This window comes from Myzus persicae, unplaced genomic scaffold (assembly GCF_001856785.1).
Source record: "Myzus persicae strain clone G006 unplaced genomic scaffold, MPER_G0061.0, whole genome shotgun sequence".
NCBI classification, from domain to species: domain Eukaryota; kingdom Metazoa; phylum Arthropoda; class Insecta; order Hemiptera; family Aphididae; genus Myzus; species Myzus persicae.
Genome location: NW_019103933.1, coordinates 1,489,643 through 1,514,114, shown reverse-complemented (window position 1 = coordinate 1,514,114; position 24,472 = coordinate 1,489,643). Strand labels below are relative to the sequence as shown.

Genomic DNA, 24,472 nt, shown 5'->3' with positions numbered 1-24,472 from the left:
TAAATATAATAAGGTCATGAGAAACCAATTTAAATATTTTAGGAAAGTAGGAAAACATTTTTTTTACAGTTACAATATTATTATAGTTAAGCATGTTTTATTTAAGTGGTTAGAACTGTGTCATTAATTTATAATGAATAGCTACCAAAACTAAAAATCTTTGATCAGTAATACTTTTAAAAGAAAATCTTAAACTACCTAGGTATATAATTCCCTGCACCATATACGAGCTTATAGTTCAAGTGGTATACTTATAAACTATTATTCATGTAATTTATTGTAATTGTTTGATTGTAATTGATTTGGCTGAAATTAATAAATAAATAAATAATAGGTGTATTATACAATATTTAGTATTATATTGTATTATTTTTATTATATTATTTATTATACAAACTAAAATGAGTTTACTTTTCTATTTGCTATAGGTACTCAGGTCCAAATTTATTTAACCCCCATCAGTTTATACTATTATAATATTTATTTCCTTTGAACCAGTGGCTTTCAAACTGTGCTCCACGACTCACGAGGGTGCATGAACTAGTGACTCCACGGAAGACCTATACTGATTAAATCGTGGTTTTTGTTTTATTTGGTTTAATATTGCCATTATTAGATGTTAACCTAAAGTTCATGGATATTCTCTTGGAAACTCAAGGTCTCTGCAACCAAAAAACGTTTGAGAACCGTTGATTTAAACTATAAAACATTTTTATATATTATATTTGTTTAGGAATAAAAAGAAAGTGAAACATATTTAAATAAACTTTTAAATGATTTGCTGAAATGTCAAAAAGTGTCTGTATAAAATACTATGAGGTCTCTAGATACCTAGAATACCCTTTGAGTTAAACTTGATTTATTGCAATGTATCAAAAACAAAGTTACGGTAAGTAAAAAACACAAATTGAGTTTACATCTGTATAACAACCATAACAACCATACTCAAATTTCAGTTGCAAAAAATAAAATAAATAACACTAGTTTAAAGTTACATTAATTAATGTACCCATTTTACAATAAATCATAAGACCTTATATATTTAATATTTATTTATCAAATTATTATAATAATCATGATTTATAAATTTATTTTCAAATATTAAAATGTTTAATTAATATTACTTCTTGAACAAGTTTATTAGGAAGTACTTCAATGCGATTATTCATCCATACATCGATTTACGGTTTACCGATATTATATTGTTGTTTTATAGGTTATCACAACACCCAGGTAATTTTATAATGATAATTATTGTAATGCGAACTTTAATTTAGCACAACTGCCAATGTCCGCCTATAATACCGCTAATACAATACAGTTAAATTACTTAAAAAACAAATATTAATTAATTTATGACACGTCATGCATAATATATAATTGATACAGTTCAAGTAATTTTAATTATAAACTATACAATTATTGGTACATGATATCCATTATAGGTATCATATAATATGTTGTAAATGAGTGTTTTATAAAATTTTAATTTCTCTCGCACAATTAGAAGAAGAAAGATCGTCAAAATATAAATTTTGTTTAAAACACAAAACAATCAAAAACATAACAAAGAGAGGTTCGCAGTATAGTACAACGATTTCACGAATTTGGCTGTTACCGCGATTCTTCCCAGTCACTTGAAGTGATTTACTGCCCGATTAACTTATTTGATTTTAGTAGTTATGTGCAATTCCTGACTACCTACATTAATATAGACCGCAGATGGTTTTTTAATCTCTTGAATTTAAATAGTATCTCTCTTCAAATCTTTATTCCTTCGAGTTTTTTTTTTTTGTTATTCATTTTACTTGGCATCACCGTTGGTGTCTGTGTGAGAGGGTAGAGACGAAACGATTTCTTATATTACACAATTTTCGACCGAAAAATAAATATACGAATAAAATAACGTTCAAGTACATTATTTTCAATTATTCTATAATATATTACGTCTCATGTTCTCTTGTGAAATATAAATCCAGTAGATCGAGTCAAAAAATAATACGTAAGTGTACTACCTAACATCAAACACCGTTGTGCTATGCCGTCTCATATTTACACACGGAATAAATGTTATCTCATTTTACGAAATAACAGGGTTTGGCAAATTATTTACCGGAAAAACAGACTATAATAAGTAATAACAGAGTTACCTGCAAGGAGATGGAAAATAATAATACTTATTCACTCACATATAATTTATCATTGTCGTCATTGTTCGAACACGTCAATGAATTAACCCATAAAACAAATACTATGAATATTGCAAACTAATTATTGTCAGGGAACAAGTTTAGTTCCTGCAAAAATTAAAAGGAGGATATTTAAAATTATAAGAATCTCATTACTCAAAAATTAATCTTCGTTTTCATAAATTGTTGAAATTGTTGTGTGGTTCATTTTATTTAAAAACATGAATTTATAAATATCTATTCATTCACATAAATATATTTCAATATTTTATCAATGAATCTAGATAACATTTTAGTAAAATCTAAATGGGGAGGAGGCTGGCCAAATGTACGTAGTTAAGGTGTCAATCGCTGTCAAATGTTATTTCATTCAATTAAATATATTTTATTACTATTGTTAAAATATTAAATTTTATCATGTTTATTAAATAAATAGTTCATAGCAATAAAAAGTTACAGGAACAATATTTATTGCTACTTACTTACAATATAGTACTTATTTTAATATTAATACAAAATGTGTAATTAATGAAAAAAAAAATAGCAATAGGTAATACAATTTTAGCATGAATAATATTAGGTATTTACATTAAAAAAAAAAATAATAACAATAAGTAAAATTATGCCTTCCAACTTTCAATATGCTATTGCATAATATCTATGTTGACTTAAAACAAAAAATATGTGGTATTAAAAATTGATGGGATAGTATTATCTCTTATATTGTTTGAATTACTATCATTTTTATTTTTATTTTTTTTGAGTTAAGGCTCAAACAAGTATGGTAATTTACCTATAGGTTATTTCGTAGGTTTTTAATTGTAAGGAATGGTAAAGTTGGTTTGAACACGTGTATATGTGGCGAGGATCTGTTAGTAAAAACCCAGGTTGTCATTCATCCGAGAACTAGCGACATCGGCTGATGCTTGGTCTCAGAACACGTGTGTGACTAAAGCCAACCACCACGCCACACTAGGTCACATTACTGTTATTATAGATATTAGTTAATGCATAATGTCTACACTTAATTATGTAATTTACATTACATGATTACATTACTTTATATTGTTATGTATTAACTACCAAGTTATTAATCTATAAGCAACGGAGCGACTAATTAAATTTGGGTAAGATAATATTATAGTTGATCCACAATTGAATAATTTTACGATAAACTGTCCTTGCGATCAATTATCATGTAAAAAAAATGATTGCCATTGACGGTTTTGAGGCGAATTATTTACGATCGACTGAGGCGTATATCCAAATAAATATCAGCTTTTCAATTAAATTTAAATGATTCACAAAGCTATAAAATAATAGATGCTAAATGATAAGCACGGTAGGTTATTTACAATCAATAAAAATAAATAACAGTTGTATACAATAATTATATTATATGGATGTATTTTATTTACTGAAACCGGACCATTGTTAAATTCTTGGTAAAGCTTTCTCCTTCAAATACCTAATTAGTAATTACCCACTGTGGAAACCGTGCAGACATCAGTATAAACCACACAAATACAAAAAGAGTATTTTCAAAATGTTATAACTTTATCTAATTGTTCTGTGTATGTATGTTATCAGCTGTAGTCTAGACTTTATATGTGCGCCAATAAACTACCTAACTATTGGTAACTTCAATATTAATAAAAATAAAAAATATATAAAATCTTAATTAACCCCTTGTGAGTTGCGGAGCCTTGTGTAATTGTGTTGAAAATTAAATAATAGGATATCATTTTATAATAATTTACCTAAGTTTATTAAAACAACTGCTCGAGACATAATGTAAATACCTATGATAATTTGTGTAATTATGTTGCAATGTAAAGGTTTTAATTATTGTCATATGAATATATCATCCCGGCGATTAGAATAGGCAATTTAGCTACATCACTGTCCAGTCACAACATTTATTCATAAGACATATTATTATTAATTTCATTATGCATTTCATTAGTATTAATGATTAAATAAGAGTAAGATAAAATTATAATACAGCATATTATGAAAGGTATATCTTTAACAATTTAACTTAATTTTAGGTAACTTAGAATAAAAAAAATTAATATTTAGTTCAAATTACGACTTTCCATAAAACATTATTACCTAACGTATATTTTATTTAAATGTATGTAGTTCCGAAAAAGTTATTACACAGAAAACTGTCAATATATAATTGTATTTAAAATACTTCAAGCCTCTTTAATTATGTTTCTGTATGAGAAAAAAGAAACTTTTGGATTCTAGCCTAAAGTAAACATTACTGTTTTATTTAATGAGATCATCATCAATTATTTAATCATTACAAAATTGTGGAAACTCATTATGTTACCCTTTTATTTATTTACTTCTCTATTTTTTTTTTTATTGATTATAAAATATACAAACTATTTTATATATGCTATAGGCAGGCACATTGTATAATATATATACTTATTAATCACTACAAACAAATGAAAATTATTTAAAAATCAGACATGGTTTAGTTTCAACTTCACAGAAAAAACCCAGTAAAATGAAGTAATATTATGTAACAAGATCATAAACGTACCTCAAAATGCTCAACCACAAACGTCAGTCAACGAATAAGTTATCATTTCTGCTAAACTTCATATATACAACTTTAGTCAAAATATTTTTATGTAATGGAAAACCAGGAATATTGTACTTTTTTATTAAAGAAACATGCAATGAATTTTTTTTAAGGGTTCGTGAAATGTGGTAATTTTTGTTATCGAAAGGAACACGATAGATAATGTATAACATGTATATACGAACATACAACAATATGACTTGTAACGATGGTTAGTTGGTTTATGGAGGCTTCAATTAAGAAAACTTAATAATTGCCAAAAAAATTTGCTGGTGAAAAATATATTGATAGTATTGTTACGTAGTTACATCATAAACTTCATATCCTGAAGATAGAATATATGGTTAGGTTATGGTTATGGGTTTTCATCGTTACATTCGTATGCGTATACTGCACTAAGATGTAAAAATAAAAATATTAATGCTTTATGGACATAATTCTATGACCAGGTTATTGTTCGTATAATATGGACAAAATATGTGGTTGTAACTTGATTATTATTATTTTTCTTATTAGAAAAAGGCGGTTGTCAGAAGAAATGGTACAAAGGTAAACGAACGTCGGTTGACTAAAAAACGCAATGTTTGCGAATACCTAAAGTATAAGGTTGAAAAATATGTTGTACTACCTGCCGTTCGTGTTTACTCACATTTAGAACATTAAATTTGAAATTATATATGTATATAAATACATAAACAAAAAAAAATAGTATTAAGACTTTCATAATAGGTCAAGAAGGTTTGACTTGCTAAATGTAAATAATTACGCTTCCATGACGTACAGCTTATAATATAATATAAATTCATGCCTTCGTTCAAAAAAATACAATGACGTCATTAATGAGGTGAAAATATTTTAACATGATATTTTTTTTACCTAGTTGTATGGTAATACAATTATTTAAACTGATCAATATGGTCTCTGACCATTTTTGTGCGTGCAAAAATATTTTCCGTTATCGTTGAATTATGTTTCGTTCAACGACACACGTGTTATTTTATTATTATACGCTTTGAATTCCATTACATCACATGATAAAGTCTACGAATATAATGATAAAAAAATAAGTTAACTTTTATGCAGATGTGTGTATGTATCGAAAAAAAAGTTGTTGTTAAGCTCCAATAACTGAAATATTATTATACGCATTATTATATACCATGTTTAATACTTTAACAACATCTTACTATGGTTACACTATATCTTAAGTGGTAAATATACATAATATTATATAACATATCAGATACTTTAACAATTATAACTATTCAAATATTATTATGTATTTTATAAAGAAAAACTGTAAAGAACGAACATATGCATAAACTCACAATGTAAATTATTATAATACTATGTACCAGTACTATAGATAGAAAGAACTTCAAGAGGTATATAATATCACCAAGTACGAGATGTCTTTATTTGTAACTTCTAATTTAGACAGAATACAAATAATTAAGCATAAGATAATTCTGTGTCTTCTGGCAATTGGTTATACAATGTATTAAGATTTATGATAAAAATTGTCATGGTAAAAATACACAGTTTAATATAAACAATCTTAACACAAACAATTAATATAGTACCTACCATAATATTATTATTATTCCATTTGCATTTATCAACACAAAACATTACTAGTTATAAAGCAACTATTGTATAACTTAGTAGTTTTTAACATGTTTAATAATTGTTTAACAACGCGTAGATATAATAACCGAAATTCGATCAACTATTAAAAAAAAAAAAATGTAGGTACTTTGGTCCCAAATATAATTTCGGCCACGAGCACTGGTGCATAACACTGAACTCGCACAAAACCAATTGGATAATAATAGCGTCAGAAAATCGTATACATATTGTAGGTATTACAATACCATTATTTTACACCATAATAATTACTAAATGAAAAAATTAATCACTTTTTTATTATGTATCGGACTGCCAGCTGTTATAAAAAAAAAAATGTATAAAAAGGCCTAAGCGGGGCCAAATAAATAAAAATTTAGAATCACACACAATCAGCCAAATAAAAAGGTGTTGAACTTTCGATCAAGACAATAAAAAAATATAATACAATACGAATAATCCGGCTCGTTCTCTTCGCTGACAGCAAAAACAAACGAAATTCTCCGATAAATACTTAAAGCACATTTTTTCAACTGTCTTTTACATACGCCAAAGATAATATAATATCAACTACGTTATAATGATATATTTTATATTATTTATATATACTATAATAGTACGTCGGTCGAACTATAATTGCGTTATTATAATACCGTCGATAGAAAAATTTGAAAAAAAAAACAAAAAGCTATGATAGATATTTAAATAATTATATTACTTTCGTGTAAGCTCCGGACACACACACACACACACACACACACACACACACACACACCGACCTATAAGGTTTTGAATATTTAATGGACCACGGTGTACCACATCATAAAATATAACGGTATCGGGTGTATACATATTATTGGATACCAATTGCGTCCATAAAGATTGATATACCAGCTACTGGCCACCACGACACGTTGTAAGCAGTGCACAATAAAAGTAGGTACAAAAAACGCATAGTCAACTAACTCGACGCGCTGCACCGAGTGCACTGTTCGTTGGTATATTATATCACCCATAGGTTGATAAAAATAAAGTGACCACGGTCCATTTGGTCCCGAGACCGTCGGATTTGTACCGCAGCCGCCCTCGCAAGGCCGGTCGTGTGTGAGCTCTGCGGCCTCAAATCCGCAGACTTAAGTCCCGGCGGCCGCGAGCGCCTGACGCGGATAAGTATATCACTCTGTTCCGCCGCCGCTGCACGAAACGCGACATCCACACCGTCCCCGAGCATCCCCTCTCCCCCCTCTCATCATCAATTGCCCGGCAACCGTTAACGAGATTGCTCACTCGAAGACGCGCATCGCGACCTGTCCCGTGATCACGGTACGCAATGGATAAATTTCCCGCGGAGACGACATCGCCTCGCGATCGTTTTATATCTTATGCACATACGACACCGTGAACACTGCAGTAATGTTACAAGGTCGAACACGCGTTGTCCACATCAAACAACAACAATAACAACAACAACAACAACAACAACAAATTGTAAGTCATAATATGTATGGGTATGCAATAGATTATTGTCGTCGCATACTATGCTGTATATAGATTTTAGTTACCTGCGATGCGCGTGTCAGTGGTGACGAGAAGCCGCCACTGCCGAGCCGGATCGTCGATCGGGTTCGGTGCTTTCCATTTGCTGTCGGTCCGACTGTGTGATATGGTGCCGGAGGAGTGTTGTAAAAATATTACGTTCGAGAAAGGAGAAATTGAAATCAAACAAAAAAAACGACGAGAAGAATTTTTGAATAATTCAGTTGGCGAGTCGTATACGAGACAGAGAACTCGATAATCGATCTGTGTTGTATTACACGGAATCGAAAGTGAGTGACACCGACACCACACGATACGGACGAACTGTAGACGACAAAGCAGGAGACACGCGAAGTATATTACAACAAACGGCGACGGCGACGGATGGGTATAATATAATATAAATGTGTATGTGTGTGTGTATGCGTGGGTGCGGGTGTTTGTGTGTATATGTGTGTGTGAGGAGGTGAGTGTAGGTGTGTGTGTGTGTGTGTGTGTGTAGAAGTGTGTTTGTGTGTATGTGATGGGAAAAAAAAACAGTTTTTACAAATAGTGTTGCAAAGCCCTCCAAAATTAGCCGCGTATCGGTCGTCCGGCTCGCCTAGTAAACGTCATCCCACTGCGGAGCGGGGTTTTCGTCGTCGTAGCCACCGTAATCGTAGTCACCGCCGTAGTCGTCGTAGTCGTCGTAGTCGTCGTCGTCGTCGTCGTCGTCGGCGTCGGCGTCGGTGGCGGCGGCCGTCGGTCGGCGTCGTCGGTGGCTCGTGTGGCGGTGCGTTCCAGCGCCGAGCCGAGCGTCGCCGTCGAGTTGCTCCGGAACTACACTCACACACGCACGCCAACACACTAACACACTAACACACACTGACACACAGTCGCTGAGCGCCCCCGTCCCGAGCAATCGATAGCCGATAGCCGCCGCCGCCGCCGCCGCCGCCAAAACCCTGGGACCGCGCCCTCTCTGACCCTTCCTCGCCACGATCGCGGAACGCGTCCGTCCGGTGATGGGAGGTTACGGGGACGGGGCCGGGGACGAGGACAGGGACGACGACGACGACAACGACGACGAAGACGACCTATGGACGGCGGCGATTCGTGAAGGGTGCTGTGTGCAATAAGGGGGTGAGGGGGCCCCGAGGTTTACGATGGAGCGTGGCGGGAGGTGTTACAGTGTATAATATATATTATATAGGTATGAGGACCGCGCGGGTGGTGTGCGGGTGACACAGGTGCCTTTTAGGTTCACTCAACCCTTCCCCACCACTGACTCTAACGAGCTACTTTTCGGCCGGGCGGCATGTATAACATTATTATAGGTATAGACTATATTATACAGGTATAGGTCGCCCTGGGGAATACATCATGGGCTGCGAGTTTAGAGCGTTTTATATATACGCTTATGAGCACGTGGTGTTTCCCAAGAATTTTTCTCGGTGCCGAAAACCAAAATTTTCCAGACCACAGTTTTCTTATTGAACACTACACTAACAGAAATACAAAAAATTTATCAGACTCAAATAATCATCTTCCATAAATTTTTGGAGGATCGCTTTGGTATAGTATTATCAAACAATACATTGTCACCGTCGCGCGTGGGCTTATACGTCTCGTGTGTATACTATTATATTATGTGGATAAAACGATCATTTATAAGGTATATTATAAAATATTGATATTTTTATTGTTATTGTCTTTTTACAAAAGATGTACTGGATACAGCAAACAGTGTACATAGATAGTTCGAAACTTCTAGTGTTTATGAAACATTATTGTTTTATTTTTATAATATATGTTTAGTATTAGTGTACAGGGTGTTTCACCAAGCGTCTCCCCCTTTCATCGTATGATAAATAATATATTCAACTTTTGATTCTTGACATTTTAAGTATACTTAAGGACCATATTATTATTATGGCCCCCATATCTCCTCACCATGAATGCATTATTAAAAAATACGAAGGTATGCTACGTAATATATTTTATTATTCACAAAAAAGTGTATCGTGTCTATCAACTTAATTTTTTATTTAATCGATTCGTTGAACAAGTACCTACTATAATCGTATTGCGTTAAAATTATTCTGAAAATGAACCTTCGAAATATTATACTCTCTAATAATTCGATCAGTGCATCGATAATTAATGCACTAAATAAGCCGTATTCGTGTTGAAATGTTAACTCAATAACGATATTGACTTCTACTGTAGACCTTGAACAACAAACACCATAATATATTTACTATTGATATTTTATCTATTTATTCGAAAAGTTGATGATCATATACTTACTGCTTCTTTGAAGTTTCACAAACACGCTTGATGGTTCTCAAATTACATTAAGGTCTCTTTTCACTTTATTATCTTATCTGCCTCTCGTGTCGTTATTCTATAGGACAGTCTACAACAATTATGTGAACAACGAAAATAGATAAAGTTGTAGTATTATGAAATTTAATTTGAACTTTCAAATGATTTGACGTATACCTACTAATTTTGTTTTATTATTAGTTAAATTTTAAAGTTTCTGACCGATAAGTAAGTAATATGTAAAGATAAATTATGCAAAATTATGCCATTATGTATATTATTATTATATTATACGTATTATATATATATTAATATGTTTAGAGAGCACATAGTTTTAAAAATTTTTAAAATCTAAGTTTTAGAATATTTTTCAAAATTGTATTCAAGAAAACTAGTTGCTTGAAAATATTATTACATTTTTTTTTTAAATTAAAATACAATAGTCAGAAAAAATATTTTATTATGGCTCTGTACTTTTATTTATATTTCTAGTGGTAAAAATAAACTGGATATTTGCAATGTTTTCGTCTCAAAAGTTTTCCTGTATGTTGTTTGTATCTGAGTGAAATGATTAACGTAGTGCCAATATTGCACCGGTGCAGAAATCTAGAAATAGGACAACAAGCAATCGACATAATAAAAACTGAAAAACTTATGCACTTGACAAGTATTTTTCAGACATTTACAATTCGTTTCTTTATAAAACGATAAGACGTATGTGGTCTGAAATTGCAATAAATTGGTACGAGTAATTTTTTCTTCGTTACCCTTTTCGCTTTTTCTAAGAAATTTCAAGTAAAAAGAAATTTATATTTGAATTAAAAATATGAAAAAATTGTTGTGTCATCACGATTTCACGCATTAGATGTGCGGATAGAAAAAAAAATGTAAAAACAAAAACTATTTGTTCTTCAATAAAATTGTAGCTGTCACATGTCGCAAATATAATGCAAATTGAAATAAAAATCAAACAAATTCTAGAAAAGTATCAACAATAAAACGTAATTTCAAATATATTTATCAATGGTAGTGCAATATACTCGTATAAGTACTTTATGATATAATTTTTGATATTGTGAATACATCACAACCATAATATATTATTATGGTTTGTATATTGTTTGCTTTTATAGCATACAAGTATACAACGTGTTACTGATGGATTTCAATGATGGGTAATTTAATTGACCGTCAAGTAAACTTTTACACTCAGACCATTGGACTTTTGTCCCGGTAACCTTTTGGGCTATGATAAAATATAGAACACGCAATAACGACTGGTTAAAAAAAAGGCAAGACGAGATTTCAAAGAGATTGCGGTGACGACTATACCATTATATATACGGATTTTTAAAGTGCTATAGTGTGGTTAGGTTGATCATATTATTATATTGAATCATTCTTAAGCCCAGGAACAGAGTGCCTTCGTCATTTTTCGTAGATGGATGCCGTTCGCACGTCCGGAAGGATGAATAATGAATACCTATGATATAATATTATTATCAACACCGTTAATATAATGTCGACGCGATCTATGGAGACGAAAAATGGTATTTTAATCCTCCTGCGGACGTACCCCCGGAAGGGGGCAGAGTAAATCAAGGGCTAAAGCCCGAATTGTGCAATAGCAATGCCAGAAAATAATCAGTTTCCTCATACGGTCACGGTTATGCATAATAATATGAATAAGCGGCCGATAGTTAGAGTTCGTGAGACCTTTATAAGAAAGGGGCCGGTCAACAACAACAAAAAAAGTGTATAAAAAGATTTTTTACACTGCTGTCGTCGTCGCTGGACGGCCGAAGTTATGACCGATAAAAACACACAGTTGTCAGCACTATAATAATTTATATATATCTATAATATATTTATAATAACATAGACTATGCTCTGTAATAACATCGTTGTAGGTCGGTTTGTCAATTTGTGTATCTGTGCCATCCGAGACTTCGTTGATTAACTGTGTATATAATATAAATTTTATATATATATATATATTTAACCTGCAGTGTCACCATTTGCTGTGGTAGTTGTGATGGTCTCAGCGAGGAATTTCATTAAGGGGAACGACGACCCGAATTCGTCATTTTCTCGGAATATTACTATCTACACCTGGCCTTACCAAAGATTTCACGGTGACCGATTTCACCACTTGGCCAAACCATTTTCCTTTTTATTTATATGTTATAAATAAATACGTTGTACTCTCTCTCTTTCCCTCCCTCTATCTCTCTCATTCTCTCTAATATACACACCACACACCCATGGGTCAACAAAATTAACAGGGTTATAGTGATTTTATGAGGAGTAAAGTGATTGATTTGTAATAATATTTTAATTAGAGATTACATAGTGGAATGAAATAAAATATCATGAACCGTAGTTCTATGATATGACATATTGGTGCAAAAAGTAATCAGTGAATACACAATCTATACATTGTCACACATGCTGCCTGATCCTCATAAAATATAAGCACACAGCCAAATTTAATTTTTAAAGCTTTTTGATATATTTCAGATTACATAATACTCATAATTGATACTGAACGAAATTTAAGCTCAACGAAAACAAAATTCCGCCTTTTCATGATAAGCTCACGCTTTCCTATATAATGTAAGTACTCACGCTGTGGACAAAGTACTCCATCAAACCCTTACTTCGACATATAACCTTTTTCTATGATTCAATAACCAATGATATGGAATAAATAACCAGTAATGCGTTCACCTGTATAATCGAATAATGCGCATAGGAAATTACAAATGCAGCGTGGTATATTATGTAAACCGTATTCAGTTGTTCAGATGCATAGTTTATTATTATAGTTTATCCAATATAAATGATTTATTTTTGGTTCATATAAAAACTGCGACAAAACGCAACGTGCAAATGATCCATATCCGTGTATGACTATAATGCCCATGACTCTGTATCATAATATTTAAAAACTGTTATGAATAAATATTAATATATTATGTACATTGTACACATAAAAAACAAAATAAAAAAGCCCGTGCATTCCATACGTGATATTATTATACATTTATAACATCCTATATAGTATACAGTAGGTACTTTGAATATGTTATTACTTACTATTATTATTATTATTTTTCATACAAATGGGTGAAAAGAAATAAATTAATCTCATCGAGTAGGTATAGCACAAAACTCGTTAAAAGTTGCAAAATTATGTAACGCGAAAAAGGATGTATTAAAATAAACAGTGGCATTGTATAATTTAATGGACATATTATGCGGTAAAACGTACACTATACACGCGCAATAGTACATTTTATTGTTATGTTGGTTTATTGAAAAAAATAAATTATCGTTTGTTACGATACGCTTACGAGTTACGTATGCGATAAGTAGAATATCGATTTGCGGTGTTTGTTTTTATCACAATACATCCCAACGTGCTATTTACTAATATTTTGTGCACATCGACCATAAAAAAGAAGATAAAAAATAAAAAAACCTTTCTATGGATAATCAATAAAAACTTCGGTTTTAACAGCGACACGATGGAGTTTTTCTGGTCCCCTGAAATTGAATAAAATGCATGCTGCACACATAACTGTAATCTTCTTTGAATTTTTCCTAAGCCAACGATCACGAAATACAAGATGACTTGTTTGATCCACCGATCACTGCACTAGTTGCACAAATAAATTATATTGTATGTACCTGTTAAAATCAACTAACAACTTCCACGTAGGAACTTATGTATGAGTAAAACTTTCTAGTTTCAGGATTTTGTGACATCCAATATGCGTAATGTTTGTCGGTACCTTATCGCATGTGACTAAATCGAAACGACATTAATTCTAAATGATAAGTGCAGTGCTTCTCTACCCTTTTATTAACCAAAACAATGGCTTGGAAGATTTATTTATTGACAAATTATTTGTGCGTATGTATAGACGTAATATATAGTAAACAATTGATAAAGTAGATAAAAATTACGTGAACACAGTTGGATCGTAGTCTGGATGAATATAAATTATAAAAACGAATTAAATGAATAATATATAGTATACTTTGTAAATATCGTATGGTATGTTCAGTAAATAATCAAACATCAATTGATGCAAATATTATGTAAGTAATTTTATATAAATCATATTGAATATTAGATAGTAATATATTATAATGAAATAAAATACATAGAGATATTAACGGCATTCTTGTTTTTAACAAAATTGATTAGCTAAATAAAACAATATAAAATAAATAATAAATAATTATTATTATTTATTTACCTATGCAAAAAATAATTATATATTTTCAATAATGTCGAAATTTTATTTCTTTATAATAATATAATATAATATTTTAGATTCTAAATGAATATAAAATAATTGTTTAGTAACAAAACTTAACAAAAAGTTAGATCGTCTTCGCTCAGAATCGTTTTTCGTCATATACAATGATTTATTGTTGAATTCAAATTTAATACACCCATTTCAGTTCCTACTCAATGATGATTGACGAAGTACACTCAACCTCTACTATACAGAAAAATGGTTACCACTTCACCCCTTTTATTTTTATCATATTAAAATGTGTAAAGATAATATAGTTAAGATTATACCTAAAGATTTCACATTTGTCAGTGATTATATTCATTTAAACAATATATCACTATCAAGCGACGAGGAGAGTGTTTGTCCGACCTATTTGAGCATATAATTTTATATATTGAACGGTGTACTGTATGGGCAATATAGGTACATTTTACCATGTTCAATGCATATTTTAGTAGCTCAAGCCTCAAGATAATATCGTAAAATGATATGATTTGAAATTACTTAATGAAAAAAGTCAAGTGATCTAAACACAATGGTCTGGTAGATAGTTATTCCCATTTATACTGAAATTCATAACCTAGGTTATCCTTAACTGGCTGTTGAAGTTGTACCTATATTATACGCCTAGAAGAAAGAATGAGTACCATTTTGTTGGAATATTATTTTTTTCATCTATTGTCTGTGGTTTGCAGTGTATTCAAAAGCCTGAACTACAATAAAGAAAAATGGCATATTTTGGAAAAAATAAAAGTGCTGTTCACCGGTTATGTGGGATCAGAAAATATTAACCCAATTAAACGGTCAGTTAAGATTCAAAGCAAACCCCTTTTTTCAAACCTTTATTTATTATTATTATATAGTCGTAAAATAATATTGAGTAGAGTTTTCTTATCAAAACCAATAATTAACTTAAAATGGTCATTTTTAATAGTTAAGAAATTAAGTATACCTTATAGTTTGACTAAAAATACCATAAAACAATTACCAAAATATAATTGTAAAGTATAGTAAATTTTATTTGAAAAACAAAATCTTTATGTTAGCATAAACTATATTTTTGTAATGAATTAAAATTTGCTTATAAATAATATTATATACTTTGTTCAAAATAATTAATGAATGTTGAATTAACTTTCATATCTTTTTAGAAAGAATTGTTTTCAAGTTTGCCTAACATATGATCAATAATAATAATAGAGTTATTAATTATCATAAGAATAGTGATAAGTGATATTAACAATAATATGACAGATTTTACGATTCATCGATACATATTATCCTCCCTCTTCATCAAATGATAAGTATAAAATAACCATGGTCAGACACTTTTGACAGCTTAATATACCCTTAAAAAAGTTTATGGAAACATATCTACATTTATATTAAGTTACTAATCTACATAATAATTATTATATACTTGTAGTATAGGTATACTCAGGTGCTTGACTTTGGAGGGGGGGTAGGAGACCTCAAATCAGTTTTCAGATATTTTTTATACCTCTAATTTTTTTCACAGAATGTTTCTTATTATAATTAAAATTTATTGCTCATTTAGACATTTTAGACAAAAATATATATAATTATAGTATCTATATATAATCGGTAGGTAACGTACTTAAAATACAATTTTATATTTAAGACTATAATTTATTATTGATCCATTAAAAAAAAATCGAGTATTACGTATGGAATTGCCTGCAAAATTCTACCGCCTACGCACGCTATTGGTTGAAACTACAAAAGTAAGTAATATGAGTTATAAAATGTTTCAGAGTGAAATAAAGCTTAAAAACAATGTAATTAATAAATTTGATATTATATTAATTAGCTTCAGACGAACCCTTTTTTTGTTACATAAAATTTAATTTGTCTCTACTGTTTCTTTTCCAAATCAAGCTGGAAACACTTAATATTATATAGCTTTTAAATGTATATAAACCATGTGTATTATTTTATATTGTACAAATAATAAGCATAGCGATTTCTGTATAATCAAACATTGGTATAAACACGAAGTTCCCGGTGGGCCGATAGTCGTATTATAACTCTAGGCTGATGTCAGATGTACTTGGATTACAAATTATCCGATATTTATGTTTCACATGTGAAAGGTCTTTTTCAGTTCTTAAATGTATAAAAACAAGGCTTAGAAGTACTTTAAGTGAATCAAATCTTTATGAAAATGGCTATTGAAAAAAAAACGTTTAGCGGTTTATTAGAAAAGGAATTGACATACTGATTTAATTATTTTGTTAATATTAATATGTAAAATATTAAGGCGTTAATAATTAATTTACACTCTTGTTATTTTTGCTGCACTAGTGGAAGCAATATGCTTGGAATATATTTTATTTTTAAAGTCTAAATTTTAATAAAATTTGTTATAATACTTTTTGATTTATTAATCAAAATTCTTTGATGCATAGAATTTTGCTTGCAATAATATTAAGTACAGCTAGCTGATATTTTTTTAATTTGTGACTATAAACTTACTTTTTCAGAGCTAATTAAATTAGAAAGTTACATAAATACTCATATGTTTAAGTACATATGTAGTTTGGTTATTATATCTATTGGCTATTAAATTATAAATAATTCCAAAAGAAAAAATATTGATTTTTCCAATATCATATTGGTAATTGGTTTGACTGTAACACTGTAATTCCCCGGGTCGAATATTTTACCTAATCCGCCGCTGGATATAAAGATGTTTTCAAGCAGCTATGAGTGCTATGACTAAAGTCTTAAGCATAACACGAATTGCTTAGAACTCCAATACATTTTGTTTTTTTTTTTAAATATTCAGTGTATACATTTAGGTTATTTACAAAATATACACACAAGTTTGTATAAACTATAAAGGTCAATGCAATTTCATTGTGTTTAAGGAGTTTATACTTAGGTAGTCAATCTTTTCGTTGCAATTATGAGAAATAAATTATCATTAGAGCGAGTCATATTATATGTGGATGTGGATCAACTACATAAAAAAGAAATATATTGCTGCAGAATAAGAAGATTACTTGGAGGTTGACAAGTTTTCATTCTACATGCAAGATCGATCCTGATTGGTTAACATAATATGCCACATGCTCATATATTATGCATCATGCATGTCATAAAAGATTCTACTCATAGGCGTATGTAAACTTTCAGGGCTAAAATGCAATATCAATTTATTTACAAGTAAAAAACAGCTGCACACGTTTGACAACAATTTGAAAAAAAAATATATTGTAGGTATTCATTTTGATATGCATGAAAAAGTTCAATTTACTCAAAACCCTAACCTTAAAATAGTTGAAAAACATTTTCCATTTGTAAATTGATAAGGTAGCAGCCATGAAAAATTTACCAATTTTTAAAAATCCCAAACTAATTTTTCTTGTGACACAAAATGTGATTAGATAGATGTGATATAAAATTTAACTAAATATAAGGTTGTACATACGTTATCCCTTATTAATGGGATGTTTTTCTCACGTGAATTATAGCCATATGTCAAAAAAATTTCAAAATAGTTTGAAAATTTCTAATATGAGTTTGAGTTTGTATGAAATATTTAATTCAAAAATAACAATGTCTGTTTCTTCGTTGTAACTTTAAAAATATATTAATCACAGAAAAGAAAAAGAACATAAGATAACTTTCTACTGTAGTGTATATTAAGATTTTCTATACGCAATGCAATTTTCAAAATGTTGTTAAGACTGTCCCTAAGCTGTTTACGTTGGTTTTTCAATAATACGTTAGTAAAGATATTCATTAACATTATAAAAAAATATACAAATACTATGCATTGGGATAAATTAATTATTTAAGCATACCATGTAACTTTTTTAAATAAGAAACAGTAATATTACACAATATTATGTATTAGATATGAAATATTCTTAGAAACAGTATCTGACATTCTACACTCAGAATTGCATAAAAATAAATGTAGAAATGAACTGGAAAACATTATTGTTATAGATATCTCGAACATTATGTTGGTAGATAGCGTAATACGATATCAATATTATAGTTCATGTACCTACATAGGTAGCTCGCGGCATCATAGTTATCAAAATAATAATCGATACATTATAGCAATGTATACGTTATGCGTCATGTATATAAATAAATATATTTGGTTTCAAAATATAATATAATATTATTATAAATCGTATTATAAGTACCGACATCCGAATATAAATATTTATGTATACAGTGTGTTCGCCAATTTTGGGATTCTAATTCTTTTGCAACTCTCGGCTAGATTACATTGGAATAAATCGATTTTGTTTTTTACAAGCTAGTGGTATAGAGATACATGTTTTCAGATAAATTTCAAATTTTTAATCCTCTCGGTACGATCATGCGCAATACAACTTGCATTTTTTTTTAATGGTATTCGGTATTTTCGATACCAAATTCGGATAGACTGAATTCTTTTAAATCATTTTAACCTGTTAACCATGGCTCTTAAACCAAAATGGACTGAATAAGAGCCATTTAAATTTTAATAAATAATTCATTTTTAATATTGATTAAAATGCATAACACCATATTTTATAATTTTTTATTATTGGTTACTTTCTGAATATTTTTACTTACTTTTTTACGTGTTATAGAAAAGATTAACATAATATGGATGTGAAATTATTTATTATGAATCGAATTTTTTGCAGAGAAATTCAGTGTTCCATAAATTGGCGAACATACCGTTTATTTTATGTAATATATATAGACACATGCGTCATGGTAAAAATATGAAAAACAGATTGGAAATATTACAAGAATATTTGAGAAGCAACTTTTTGAACTGAAATTATTCAATTCAAGTAGGTATAACCTTTACAATAGCCATTTTTAAGTTGGCACGGGTTCGTAAAAATGTATATTAAGTTATTATAAAATATCAAAACGTAACACATAGGTATTAATAATAATACATTTAAAATATTTTTAATGGCTACAATAATTATTGAATAAACGGATACAATATAGAGAATGATTAAGTTAAAAAAATTATACTTTAACATGGCATAATTAATGTTTTATTGAATTACCCAATAAGAAAATTTTAAATAAAACTTTGTTAAATATTTTATCTCAACGTAAAATTAAAAATGCACATATTTTGACCTAGTAGTAGTAACCTCCATTTTTACCCTTTTTATCTCACACACGTAAATATAGTTCTTGACTTAAGTAGAAAAAAGAGTTTCCATAAGCAATTAATTTGATTTTTGAAGAGGAATTTTGTATTTTCCACAGAAAAATGACAAGTCTTCCATTTGTCATTTCGCAATATGAATGTTTTGTCACGTTTTTTTTTTTTTTACAATGTTTTTAAATCTATATGAGTATAATTGTATGATACATTGTATAATGTTATGTCATTTTAAATGGAAATTTGTTCATCGATTGATATATGACTTGAGTATAATATACGTCGAATTATTAAGTGTCATAGGTACCTATCACAGTCATTTTGCATGCATAGACCTTACTGGTAGTAAGTATGGAAAAAAATGTTTTACCCTGTGAATACAGGACTAACCACTGAACCAATACAATATATTTTTATTTATATCCTATCTAATTATCGATTTTTAATTGTAATAAAAAATAATAATAATAAAGTGTAGGTATAAGTGTATTATTTATTATTTATAATGTTATACAAAACTACTATTTACTATTCCTAATTATGTACCTAAGTTATTATACAAACATTTTTTCCATCGTTTAATCCAACTAAAAAACACCATCCATACATCCGTGCATCATGGTGATTTATTTTCATGATACTTGGAGTTAGGAAAATACTATTTTATAAGAACAGTTTATTATACATAACGTGTGTAACAATAAATAATGTTCAAGAAATTGCAAAATGTATTATCTCTTTTACAGTTGCGTTATGTCGACCAATTCAGTCAATTTTTTAATTGGTTTTTCCCAAATTTGAAATTATTGATAGGTAAATATTACGTATGACTCGCATATACATATTAATAATTTACCGTTGGCTGATTGTTTTCGAATTCCAATTATTTTATTTTAATACTATTATGTTATTCAAGACTCTTGTTGTTTGTACACATTTTCGGCGGTTAGTTCGCCAGAACGGATCTAATGCTTCAGCTCAACGGCAACAGATGGCGTTAGTAATTCATTTTGATACAAATCCTACACATTTTTCTGCCTTTATTTTAATTAATAAATCGTATATTAGATTTTTTGTGGACATATTTTGTTCGGATTTTCATTTTATTTTTGCTCAATACATAGGTACATTATTACCATTAATTTTATTATTATATTAAATTAAACATAATATGTATTAGTGCAAAGACTTGTTGTCACCATTACAAAATGCCACTACTTTTCTCGATTTTGAATTTTGTTTTTCCAGCTGTTCCCTGAAATTCTTTCCAAATACTTCTCAACCACATCCAAAACATTTTTCTATATAGGTATAATTAGTGCTACGTCAGACAATCTTGGTATACAATATATTTATTTTATAATTTCGAATGCCTACTTAAATATTGTCTTTATCATTTTATATGTTCAGTACCTAATGTAGTTAGAAATTAATTGGTTTAATAAAAATGTTAAATTATTTTTTTCGTCTAGAAGAGTATCAGATAGTTTTCTCAATGGTTGTAACTTTTTTATTGAGTGAAAATAGAATTTAGATGTTATACTACTTATTGTGATTATATGATAAAGCTAAACTACTTTCAGTAAATTCCCTAAGAGTAAAATTTACTTACTATCGTTGAAAAATTTTAACAAACATGGTTTTAACTGCTTATCCTTTAGAATCATTTTTAAAATGTAAAACTGCTATATACTACCATATATTTTGTCATAAGATGATCAAAGTGAAATTAATTAATGATAAATAATTATTATATAATTTATTAATTTCTGGATAGTTGTATTTGGTTCTATTGGTTGAATTTAGTGAAGGATTCCTCTTGGTTTATTTTTTTTTGTTTACATTACTTTCTATTTTCTTGATAGTTTTTGGATAATTTGACTGTTAAATAGTAAATACAATTCAGTCTGTCTGATAATTATTTAGATGTTCCAGAATTACAAATGAACAAATACTAAAAACTGTGAAAATGCAAATAATTTATATTCGAAAGGATAGATTATGAGTCTGACAACGTCATCTTCAAAGATTATAATACCTGCTGTTATTAATAATAATTTTTTCATTAATAAGGTAAGGTCATTAATAAAAAAAAAGATCAAAGGTTATCTATATTCCATAACGTTATCACGGCGATGTTGATAGCGAGATAGTCGAATTGCACTTATTACCAACAAATGAATGGTCGAATTGCACTTGGATTGAAAAAAGGTATTGGTCGAACTGCACTCGTTCAAAAAAAAAAAAAATTAAAATGGAAAACCCGTTAAAAATATTGTGAAGAAAAATATGTAAATGATGGTGTTAAATGACGTGGTACCCATCGTGGTTGTCTTTCAAAACTATATGTAGATGAATTTTCTAAAGTAATTTTTCGGTCTGAATTGACATATATTCATGAAGAACCACTTAATTTACCTCGGAGAATGATTTCAAATTCAGCAAAGAAAAAAGCCCTTCAAATGCATGATAATTTTATTAAAATATTTTTTTGAGTCCAAGTGCAGTTCGACCACTACCTGTTTTTTACCCGAGTGCAGTTCGACCATTACCTTTTTTAAACCCCGAGTGCAATTCGACTAAAATAAGTGAATTCGACCATACCCGTTGATAGTACAGCGAGATCTGAAGGGAAGAAAATTGTTGGGGGCAAAGAAACAATTCATTATTATAATTAATCACGGTATAGTATTTAAGTATAAATATTTTCATACAATTTGAGAGTAAAAAAAAGAACAATCTCTTATTTTAAACTGAGTTTGAAGTATATTGCAACATGCATAAACACTTTTAAATAATATTAACTCGTTATGTATCTTGACTTTAACTTTTTAACTCTTTAATGGCCAGCCTTCAAATTTTCAATTCACAATAAATCGTTACTCGACGAGTGATACAAATCAAAGAAGTATAAAACGAAGTTTAAATATTTGTTACTGCATATTATATTATAATAATAAAACGTTCAAACAGAAAATAAAGTCTTTAATAAAAACTTATAAATATTTTTCATAGTCTATAAATCTGTCAAGTCGAGTACAGATTGCAGCTATTTTAGCAGCCTAGAGTGGAAAAAAAAACAATATATTGAAAATAAAATGAAAAACTGTTGATATTTGAATCCAACCACGGTTTGTATAACTCATTAATATACGTACTTTTCAATAAAATATGAAACAAAAAAACTGTTTTTACTTTAGACCAATCCACCAAACAGAAGGCGGTTCATCGCTTACTATACCTACCCGAATTCGATTATAAAGAAATGTACACAAGAAATTTTTTTTATTTATTACCCAAATTATGATTCATATTATACAACTATCGTTATTATGTTGTTAGTTTAACGATTTTGTTTTACAAACCGAACCCGCCAAAAGGGTTTTTAGTGGTATTCAATACGGAACAATAGATAAAAGACGAATGTTGAAGATGCCGCCACCGCCGCCGTCAACAGGTGCGGCCCTTATTGTGGAATACCATTAAATCGATAATTGAGATTGATCGTTAATGATGAAAGCGAGTTGTCGAGTTTTAATGGTGGTGTATTGTGAAAAAAAAAAAATATGAAAAGTGAGAAAACTGTCTAAGACTACTCGATATCAAAAGTTGCATTCTATTGTCCAACACAACGGCACAATACTCAGCGTTAACTTCAGTCGAGTATTTTTCGAGTGCTCGCGTAACAATTCCCGGGAGTGTTTTTAATCGTATTATTTTTTTTCTCTCTTGAAAAGGACTACAGGCTATAGCACAATATCATATTGTGTACTGCCGTTGAAGCGGTATTTTATATTCAAATATTATAATATCTACTTCGGGGAATATTATGTACTCGCCGTGGATTGTAAACCCCAACGTTTCGTATTACGTGTCAAAAGTTTTCGGGTTCCTGCCGTTCGCCGGAAAAAACAGGTTCAACATATGTTTGTTGTACTCTTTGTTGTTGTGGACATGTCTGGGCTCGTCCGGGGCTTATGTAAACCTGTACCATTTCAAGAAAAACCAAAACGTAGGGCCGAAGTACAGTATGTTGACGAAGGTATGTTCATCGTCGTTCTAAATAACAAACAAAACCACTGTCTTGACGAGAATGAGCCGAATTCTCTGGAAATATTAGTACATTGTATTACTTAATAATAGTAATATTTTGTTTCATATCTTCGGGAAACTTATAAAGTTAGTATGACTATAAAGTATAAACTGTCATACAAGTCGATCAAATCAAACGTTTGAAAATAAAAACATAACATTGAAAATTCACAGTATTACTTTTTTAATTAAAACACTTCCGCGGTCACGGTAGTCACAATGAATGACAACAATCGATCTCTACGGTCTAAACTTTTCAAACTTTTAGCATATCCCTTGCATAATATGATAACTTAACCTTATTCCTTAGATAATATTATGCTCATTTAGAACTATTCTCATCCTGAAAAAATGCACTTACTGAGGGCTTAAATTCTAAATATTATTAATTATTATACTCGTCAATTTTAAGTTATACTAGGTCTGTTTAAGCTAGTATGAAATTCTAATAACGTTTATAAATGTTACAACACAAATATTTCTTAATTTAGTTTCAATTTCTGTATACCTAATATACCTATTACTAAAATAAATGATATATATTTTAAAATTCGAAATAAGTTTAAAACAACTTTTTGGGTATTTTTCTGTAATTCGACTACATATTGATATGTATTATAGTTTATAATGTAGTCAAGATAATTAG

The 24,472-nt window shown here is 29.7% G+C and overlaps 1 protein-coding gene across 2 annotated transcripts in view; it reads right to left on the bottom strand.

Moving 5' to 3' along the window:
• The window catches only part of LOC111036515 (sodium channel protein para-like), a 62,874-nt gene extending 54,235 nt beyond the window's left edge, over positions 1-8,639 (bottom strand). For both annotated transcript variants that reach the window (XM_022318544.1, XM_022318545.1), the window contains exon 1: positions 7,980-8,639. The gene's annotated coding sequence lies outside the window, so the exon portion shown is untranslated. The remainder of the gene's footprint in view (positions 1-7,979) is intronic.
• Positions 8,640-24,472: the final 15,833 nt, after the last annotated feature.